This window comes from Clytia hemisphaerica, unplaced genomic scaffold, assembly GCF_902728285.1.
Source record: "Clytia hemisphaerica strain Z4C2 unplaced genomic scaffold, Clytia hemisphaerica genome assembly, whole genome shotgun sequence".
In the NCBI taxonomy this organism is placed as follows: domain Eukaryota; kingdom Metazoa; phylum Cnidaria; class Hydrozoa; order Leptothecata; family Clytiidae; genus Clytia; species Clytia hemisphaerica.
Genome location: NW_027104291.1, coordinates 39,829 through 49,684, shown reverse-complemented (window position 1 = coordinate 49,684; position 9,856 = coordinate 39,829). Strand labels below are relative to the sequence as shown.

Genomic DNA, 9,856 nt, shown 5'->3' with positions numbered 1-9,856 from the left:
TAAATTTCCACTTTCAATTTCTCAAATTTCTAGTTTCTTTCAAACCTGTGAATAGTGTAGATAGAGTGTGATAAGACGTTATTAAGGGTGAGAGAAGGCGACTAGATTTCCACTTTCGATTTCTCAAATTTCTAGTTTCTTCCAAACCTGTGAATAGTGTAGATAGAGTGTGATAAGATGTTATTAAGGGTGACAGAGGGTGACAAGATTTCCACTTTCGATTTCTCAAATTTCTAGTTTCTTCCAAACCTGTGAATAGTGTAGACAGAGTGTGATAAGACGTTATTAAGGGTGACAGAGGGTGACAAGATTTCCACTTTCGATTTCTCCAATTTCTAGTTTCTTCCAAACCTGTGAATAGTGTAGACAGAGTGTGATAAGACGTTATTAAGGGTGAAAGGGGGTGACTAGATTTCCATTTTCGATTTCTCAAATTTCTAGTTTCTTTCAAACCTGTGAATAGTGTAGATTGAGTGTGATAAGACGTTATTAAGGGTGTGAGAGGGTGACTAAATTTCCACTTTCGATTTCTCAAATTTCTAGTTTCTTCCAAACCTGTGAATAGTGTAGATAGAGTGTGATAAGACGTTATTAAGGGTGACAGAGGGTGACTAGATTTCCACTTTCTATTTCTCAAATTTCTAGTTTCTTCCAAACCTGTGAATAGTGTAGACAGAGTGTGATAAGACGTTATTAAGGGTGAAAGGGGGTGACTAGATTTCCACGTTCGATTTCTCAAATTTCTAGTTTCTTTCAAACCTGTGAATAGTGTAGATAGAGTGTGATAAAACGTTATTAAGGGTGACAGAGGGTGACTAGATTTCCACTTTCGATTTCTCAAATTTCTAGTTTCTTTCAAACCTGTGAATAGTGTAGATATAGTGTGATAAGACGTTATTAAGGGTGAGAGAGGGCGACTAGATTTCCACTTTCGATTTCTCAAATTTCTAGTTTCTTCCAAACCTGTGAATAGTGTAGATAGAGTGTGAGAAGACGTTATTAAGGGTGACAGAGGGTGACTAGATTTCCACTTTCTATTTCTCAAATTTCTAGTTTCTTCCAAACCTGTGAATAGTGTAGACAGAGTGTGATAAGACGTTATTAAGGGTGAAAGGGGGTGACTAGATTTCCACGTTCGATTTCTCAAATTTCTAGTTTCTTTCAAACCTGTGAATAGTGTAGATAGAGTGTGATAAGACGTTATTAAGGGTGACAGAGGGTGACTAGATTTCCACTTTCGATTTCTCAAATTTCTAGTTTCTTCCAAACCTGTGAATAGTGTAGACAGAGTGTGATAAGACGTTATTAAGGGTGAAAGGGGGTGACTAGATTTCCATTTTCGATTTCTCAAATTTCTAGTTTCTTCCAAACCTGTGAATAGTGTAGATAGAGTGTGATAAGACGTTATTAAGGGTGACAGAGGGTGACTAGATTTCCACTTTCTATTTCTCAAATTTCTAGTTTCTTCCAAACCTGTGAATAGTGTAGACAGAGTGTGATAAGACGTTATTAAGGGTGACAGAGGGTGACTAGATTTCCACTTTCGATTTCTCAAATTTCTAGTTTCTTCCAAACCTGTGAATAGTGTAGACAGAGTGTGATAAGACGTTATTAAGGGTGAAAGGGGGTGACTAAATTTTCACTTTCGATTACTCAAATTTTTAGTTTCTTTCAAACCTGTGAATAGTGTAGATATAGTGTGATAAGACGTTATTAAGGGTGACAGAGGGTGACAAGACTCTTAGTTTTGATTTTTTAAATTTTCTTAAAGTTGATGAATAGTATGTAATAAATGTTTATATGATATACACAACTACTTATAGTAATTAAAAATTTTCATAAAAAGTTAATTTTAATAATTTTTTATATAGTTCAACTAGTAAATATTCTAAGAAATCAAGTTTTTAGCTTTTGCTCTTGTCATGAGAGTAGCGTTTGTTCGTGAAGGGTGAAAACAAAATTCTGGATCTTTAAGAATGCGCGTCCATTTGCCTTGGCCATACTTCCTCAGTCCTTTAAGAATAAAATCGTCTTCTTCTGCTGTGAAAGAGCTTTTTGGCTTTCGTTCTGTTGGTGAGCGTTGCGTGCTTTTTGGAGGTTTGGCTGTTGATGTAGGTTTCTTAGGTTCTTGAGATTCGATGTTTGGTGATTCGTCGTCTGGTTGAGAATTATCGATAGACATGTCACTTGTGTTTTCAACGCTTACCTTCCCATTGTCCTGATCGTCGGTAATGGTAGAGCTAGGACTGTTGTTGATCAGTATTTTCATGCATTCGCTGGCCTTTCGCGCAACGTCTCGAGATTTTTGTTTTTGATAGTGGACTTTTGCAACGTTTGAAGTGTGTTTTTGGTCCAAGCTGACGATTGCCTGTTCTTCTGTAGTCAAACGTTCTGCGCTCTCAGTTTCAATGATTTGTCGATATCTCATTGGATTCACATATTTTCCAATCGCTTGATAGACCATTCTGCCAAAGATATCACCAAGATTCTTCAGCTGTGTACCATTTCCGTTCACTAAAAGATACTGACAAGATGGTTTGAAAGTTGGTCTCACAATTTCAACATACTGTTTCACTTTTTCTAAAACACTTTTTTCAAATAGTAGAGAGTCAAATGCATATGTTGAGTTTGTTTTAAATTTTGTTTGGTCAATCATACCATCCTCTTTGATCGAATTCATCATGGGAATCGTTATAAATTGGTAAGTCATTGGCCTACTTGACTTTACTCTCAGGAACAGCATTGCAACGATAAATGAAGTGGCAAATGACAAATCCCTTGAGGAATGGTTTTTAGTTGTTATCAGTTTCAGTATCTGTTCATATCTAGTTTCGTGGTATGGCAAAACCGTTTGAAGCTCTGCCAAAGTGGCCCAGCTGTTTTTGCTCTCAAGTGTTTCAATACTGAATAACGTGTTCCACTCCACTCGCATTTGTCTCCGTAGGCATTGTTTAGCACGAGATAGAAATACTTCACTCGTCATGAAAATTGAAAGTTTTGTAGAGTCTACTCCCTTGTATCTCATAAAGTCAAGGCAATGAGAAAGAGATTGTAAATATGAAATGATACCTGGTTTACCCATTTTGCATTCGGTTTCAATAAACACAACAAATCTCTCGATAAACTGGACGCAACCAATACAATATTCCATCATGACTTTGGTCAGTTCACACGAGTCATCAAGATCTGAACAACAGTATTTTGCAAATTTGAGTATTCTCTTGACGATTTGTTCAGCTTGAACTTTGTCTTTTCCACCACCACCAGCACTGCAAATCCAATTAACGAAGTCTTGAGCTAATCCACACTTGTTTGAAAACGATGGCATATCCCAGGTCTTTGTTCTCGACGGTGAAAGTTTGGTTGCTGGATTCAAAAGCTTCTCTGGAAACTTATCTTCTATCTTGGGTTTTTCGTCAAAAAAGAAATACCAGCCGTGTTTTTCTGTGACGTGTTTCCGGCAACCTCTCTGACTTTTGTAAGCGTTGCTGTCACATTCACTGAGTGGACAAAGATAAATACCATTGATATTTGGTTGTAATTTCAGTCGTTTTGCTTTTTCGCTGGCACCCTCAACATTTTTCCACTCTTTTTTATGAAACGTCCTCTTCATATTGATTGAGTCTAATGATTAGAAAGAACGAGTGATCCCTCTATTTATGCACAAAATTCGTTTTGTTTGATTGCACGATTTCATTGGTTCTTTTCAATGGGTCCAAAGTCTAAATGATACCATTAGTTCCGTTTAACATCGTTCCACTTTAAAGTGGCACTATTAAGTCCCCGCCAAAATTAGCCTTTTTCCATTGGTTCTTTTCCAAGTGCTAGAATTTCACCAGCGCTGATTTTTAACGGACCAATCAGAACCCAATTTTGTATTTCTCTTTCTGTTTTGGGAAAATAGGAATGAACCTAATAATATTCCTTACTTTTTACAATGATATTAAAATCATTCAATCTAAAAAATTATTTAGTCTTTATAGTTTTTTAAATATGAATAAAACAAATATAAAGTACAAACAATTACATTATAATTACAACATATAAAATTATTTATTGTAAAAATCTTAAAATAAATTGTTCCTTTTTAAATTTACCTTTCATATTCCTTTTAAAAAGGAACAACACTTGTATACAGTATGATATGATCCTTATAAATAAGGAATATGTATATATAGTGTATGAAATGTTCCTTTTATAAATTGAATAAACAATTGTATATAATTACTTATTGTAATAATCTTTAAATCATTCCTTTTAAAAATTAATCTTTATATTCAATTTTAAAGATAAAACACTTATATACAGTATGAGATATTCCTTATAAAAAAGGAATATGCATATAAATATAGTGTATCATTTGTTCTTTATAAAAAGGAACAACATCTATATACAGTATGATATGATCCTTATAAATAAGGAATATGTTTATATAGTGTATGATATGTTCCTTTTAAAAATTGAATAAACCATTGTATAAAATTACTTATTGTAATAATCTTTAAATCATTCCTTTTAAAAATTACTCTTTATATTCAATTTTAAAGGAACAACACTTATATACAGAATGAGATATTCCTTATTAAAAAGGAATATGCATATAAATATAGTGTATGATCTGTTCCTTATGAAAAGGAACAACATCTATATACAGTATGATATGATCCTTATAAATAAGGAATATGTATATATAGTGTATGATATGTTCCTTTTATAAATTGAATAAACAATTGTATATAATTACTTATTGTAGTAATCTTTAAATCATTCCCTTTAAAAATTTATCTTTATATTCAATTTTAAAGGAAAAACACTTATATACAGTATGAGATATTCCTTATAAAAAAGGAATATGCATATAAATATGGTGTATCATTTGTTTTTTGTAAAAAGGAACAACATCTATATACAGTATGATATGATCCTTATAAATAAGGAATATGTATATATAGTGTATGATATGTTCCTTTTAAAAATTGAATAAACCATTGTATAAAATTACTTATTGTAATAATCTTTATATCATTCCTTTTAAAAATTACTCTTTATATTCAATTTTAAAGGAACAACACTTATATACAGTATGAGATATTCCTTATTAAAAAGGAATATGCATATAAAGATAGTGTATGATCTGTTCCTTATAAAAAGGAACAACACTTATATACAGTATGATATGATCCTTATAAAAAAGGAATATGTATATATAGTGTATGATATGTTCCTTTTAAAAAATGAATATACCATTGTAGAGAAAATTATTAATTGTTATAATCCTCAAATCATTGTTATAATCTTCAAACATTACGTTTTACACCTTCGTAAAAGAATTTCCTTATTTATATTAATTTTTTTTCCTTCAATTTCAAATGATTATTATGTTCTCTTTTGAATGAAAAAGAACATTTTGTTCTAGTTTGAAAAGTTCCCAATCAAACAATACCGGCACCATTTGTTCAATCAAAGGGAACTCATTGAATACTTTTGAAGGACCATATTCACGTGCACTGTTGACCAAATTGTTCCCTTGAGAGAGCATGGCAGAATATAATTTGTCAGAGAATCCTTTGTTCCTCCGAATCAGTTCTGAATTATCAATTAGGAACCTATTCCAAGATTAGAGGGGGGTACACCCATTGATTTTAGGTAGTTTTCGCAAATCTATAATGATGTTTATGTAGATAATAATAATAATAATAATAAATAAACATTAACATCGAAAATGGACGAAGAAGAAACGGAAAAAGGCCGTTTTAACAAATATTCCCCTATAGTAGGGAAATATTTAAAAATAAGAACACACTAAAACACTCCGTTATCTATGTTGACGGCAAATACTTTTTTTCTTGCTTGTTGGAGGGTTAAGAATTCAAACTCATTGCTTATTACAGTCAAGCTACGAAGCTACCATTTGTATTTAATAACGAACGGAAGAGTATCCTGAGTATCAGAGGTTGAGTTTTTAAAGAACATATCAACTTATTAACCTCTGAAGACAAATAATAAAGATTTTATCGCACATGTGTCAATCTAATCACTTTAGAAAGAATCAAAGTTGAAGAGCAAATATTACTATATTAATGTCAATTACAGATTTGCAATCCCTTATTCTCAAATAAAAAAATTGCTTCATACTATTTTTACCTTCCAAAAACAACTAAAATCTGGCGGACTGTTTTACAGTCCGCATAAGCAAAAGCATATTACCACACAGTAAAATCCTGTTTTCTTGATAAGTGAATACATCTAGATTTAAGAGTTTTCAAGAGAAACTTTCTTATTCCAAGTGAAACACTCTTGATCAGGAAAAGACATAAAAACTAAAATTTGCGCACTCTGGAAATAAGTGAAGTTTTCTTAAAACAAGGAAAAGACATTTATCTAAAAAAAAAACACGGAGAGATAAAGAGATTATGTACAATATAAGCATAAGTCGAAGAACCAAGTAAAAATGCTCTTAAATTAAGTGATATGTTCTTATAATGATACAAAACTTTCACAATAGAAACAAAGAGTCTTGTTTACTCATAATTGCTCCTATTGAGTAAGTTAGCTTTGTTAACAAAAAATCAAATTCTATTTTGCTCTCTTCGTGTTGAACCGTTGAAAAAGAGAGAGAGAAAAGATATATTGCAGAACTTTGAGCAAGGGTGGAAATGTTTGGAAGGAAGGCAAAAAGATTTCAAAAGCAAAATTTCTTTAAAAACATTTTTAAAACTTACTGAATATCTTAATCAACAATACTTTGAATCTAGGAAGTAAGTTGCAAGCTTTTTTGACCAAAATTTTCAAACAATAAATGTAAAAATTCCCGCCCATTATTATCCGCCACTTGCAAACATTGGAAAACCGAAAGTCAAAACACGAGGGAAATAATTCAGTCGCCATCTTGGAAGGAACCCATGATAAACAATCTTGACAAGCAACAAATTTAAAAGGCAAGTATATGTAATGTTTTTATTTCTTTTGCTTTTATTGTTCTAAGGTTTTTTGCTTTGAGATGCTTTCAGTCATGAAGAGTTTTTCACAGATCTGTCTGTTTGTTATTATTTTAAAAGCTAATGTCAAATGTAGCCTCGAAAAGCCTCGAAAAGCCCAAAAAAATCAGTCTCTGTTCTAATGAGGTGCACAGGCCAGCTTGGGTCTTTATTTGTATTTGGGGGAAGGGAAATGAAATACTTCATTTTTTCCACTTCTTAAATTTGGAAAATATCCTTTCTTGCAAACAATACTGACCGTGTTTTATGGGAAGTATTTGCTTATCTCTGACCGTGGTTATGGTAAGAGATGAAAGGTTCAACATGATTCTCTTTTATCAGAAGTTAAAGAAAAGTTATGAACTTTTACTCAAAATATTCAAATATATTTAGTTAAGAGGAAAGTCAAATTGATTTCTATCATTGTTGATCTTTCATGCATATAATACTGACCGTGTTTTATGGGAAGTACTTGCTTATCTCTGACCGTGGTTATGGTAAGAGATGAAAGGTTCAACATGATTCTCTTTTATCAGAAGTTAAAGACAAATATGATGAATTTTTAGTCAAATTATTTAAATATATTTAGTTGAGAGGAAAGTCAAATTAATTTCTATCATTGTTGATCTTTCATGCATATAATACTGACCGTGTTTTATGGGAAGTACTTGCTTATCTCTGACCGTGGTTATGGTAAGAGATGAAAGGTTCAACATGATTCTCTTTTATCAGAAGTTTAAAGACAAATGATGAACTTTTAGTCAAAATATTTAAATATATTTAGTTGAGAGGAAAGTCAAATTAATTTCTATCATTGTTGATCTTTCATGCATATAATACTGACCGTGTTTTATGGGAAGTACTTGCTTATCTCTGACCGTGGTTATGGTAAGAGATGAAAGGTTCAACATGATTCTCTTTTATCAGAAGTTTAAAGACAAATGATGAACTTTTAGTCAAAATATTTAAATATATTATAGTTAAGAGGAAAGTCAAATTGATTTCTATCATTGTTGATCTCTCATGCATATAATACTGACCGTGTTTTATGGGAAGTACTTGCTTATCTCTGACCGTGGTTATGGTAAGAGATGAAAGACTCAACATGGTTCTCCATTGCCATTAAATTTAATGACTTTTATAAATCTATTTATTACCTATCTATTTATTATCTATTTCTGTTTGTTTTAAAGTGTTTACTAACCACTTGGGAAATTGTTTCTTTGCATTAAAAAGAAAGCAAAAGGACAGTATAGATCATGAAAATGACATGTGCATGAATTTTCACTCAAAATTTCAAAAATCTGAAAACAAGTTTTCATTTCATTTCTTCAGGTTGGGATGCTCAAGAGAAAACTCACTATAATGGATTCTACTTTCAGGCAGAAAGAACTAATGGTAAGCAAAAGAAACACTTTTCCTATTTTGTATCTTGGATCTGAGCTGCCAAATTTTATGTCCCATCTGTACAGTACACTACAATCATTGACAAAAGGTTGTAGACAAATGAAATTTCACTGAAAAATGATGAGAAATAGAGCAAAATGACACTTCAATGTGTCTGAAAGGGGAGGGAATTAAGACAAATACTTTTGAAGTCGCTGCATTGCTTTTGAATTGCTTTTGAGGGAACCACAAGCAAAAAATCAGCGTTGTGATACTGTAATGATAATAATGTGATAACTGATACAGTTAATCAAGCCCTTGTGGTTAGCCCTTGTGGTTAGACTGCAGTGGGTGACTTTGAAAGACTTTCAACAGCTTTGGATGGGTTAGGGAAGCACCCAGAACCTCTTGGGAACTTGTTTTTGATCGATATTGAAGTATTTTGCAAATATTGCAGAAGTCTACAAACCATGACTGTACAAGACATTTTAAACCTAACTTCGCCAATCATATAAACTAGCTAATCATTAGGCTGTTAGTAAAATGTTTCAATTATAATAAATGTTTTACTTCCATTTTCAGGAAAAACTATATGGTTGACCCTTTCCTCAAGACACCTTATACTATGAAATGACGCATGATTATCCTTTATCGAGCCTCTCCTGGATTTCTAAGTCACAGTTTTGTTCTCAAGAGATACTGGACACAATCATGAAAATGAAACAAACACCCTTTGGAAATCAATAAACTATGAGAAACTCAAAACAGTACACTAAATATCACGAGCAATGATGACAATCACTACATCGAATTTAATTGATAATCATCTGGGTTTAATAATGTGTAATTTGAGACACAATTTGATAGTCGTTTTGGTCAATATGTAGTGAACATTTCTTGTTTTTATCAATAATGTAATGATTTGTCTGCTTTTAGATTAGACTACAGGGTGTCCCTAATAAAAGTATCGAGTTTGAACATGCGATTGAGTAGAAAGTTTTAAGTGTGTATTCACAAAATTGTATTTTAAGCTCTCCCTCTTTTTATTGATTAATTTATACGTTGTAACTACTTTTTGTAATGAGCCTATGTGATGGAGAACGTTCTTATATTTTAGCGATAACACACACACAAACTTTTCTACTCAATCGCATGTTCAAACTCGATACTTTTATTAGGGACACCCTGTAGTAAAGCCTATGAGATCGAAAGATTTTTGGTATTTTTTAGGGTTTTACTGTAAGGATTTTTTTGGGATAAGTTAGGTTTTTGGTATTTTTTGGGATTACTGGAAACTTCTGAGGTTTAAGATTTTGTTTTTTTTAGATTTTTTGGGGTTATTTTGGAAAAGTGAGCAAGATTTTTTCGAGTTATTTACCCCTTGATGTAAATTCATTAAGTTGTCTGTGTTAGATTGAGACATGGTGTCCTATGAGTCATTTGGTTGCTCAATTTTAACCACCCCCCTGTGCATAGCACTACTTAGTCACATA

At 32.2% G+C, this 9,856-nt stretch overlaps 1 long non-coding RNA gene across 1 annotated transcript; it reads left to right on the top strand.

The window, feature by feature from the left end:
* Nucleotides 1-6,607: 6,607 nt before the first annotated feature.
* LOC136817110 (uncharacterized) lies at nt 6,608-9,263 on the top strand. The gene is made up of 3 exons (XR_010848025.1): nt 6,608-6,938; nt 8,313-8,375; nt 8,946-9,263. It is a non-coding gene; the product is annotated as an uncharacterized lncRNA (long non-coding RNA).
* Nucleotides 9,264-9,856: the final 593 nt, after the last annotated feature.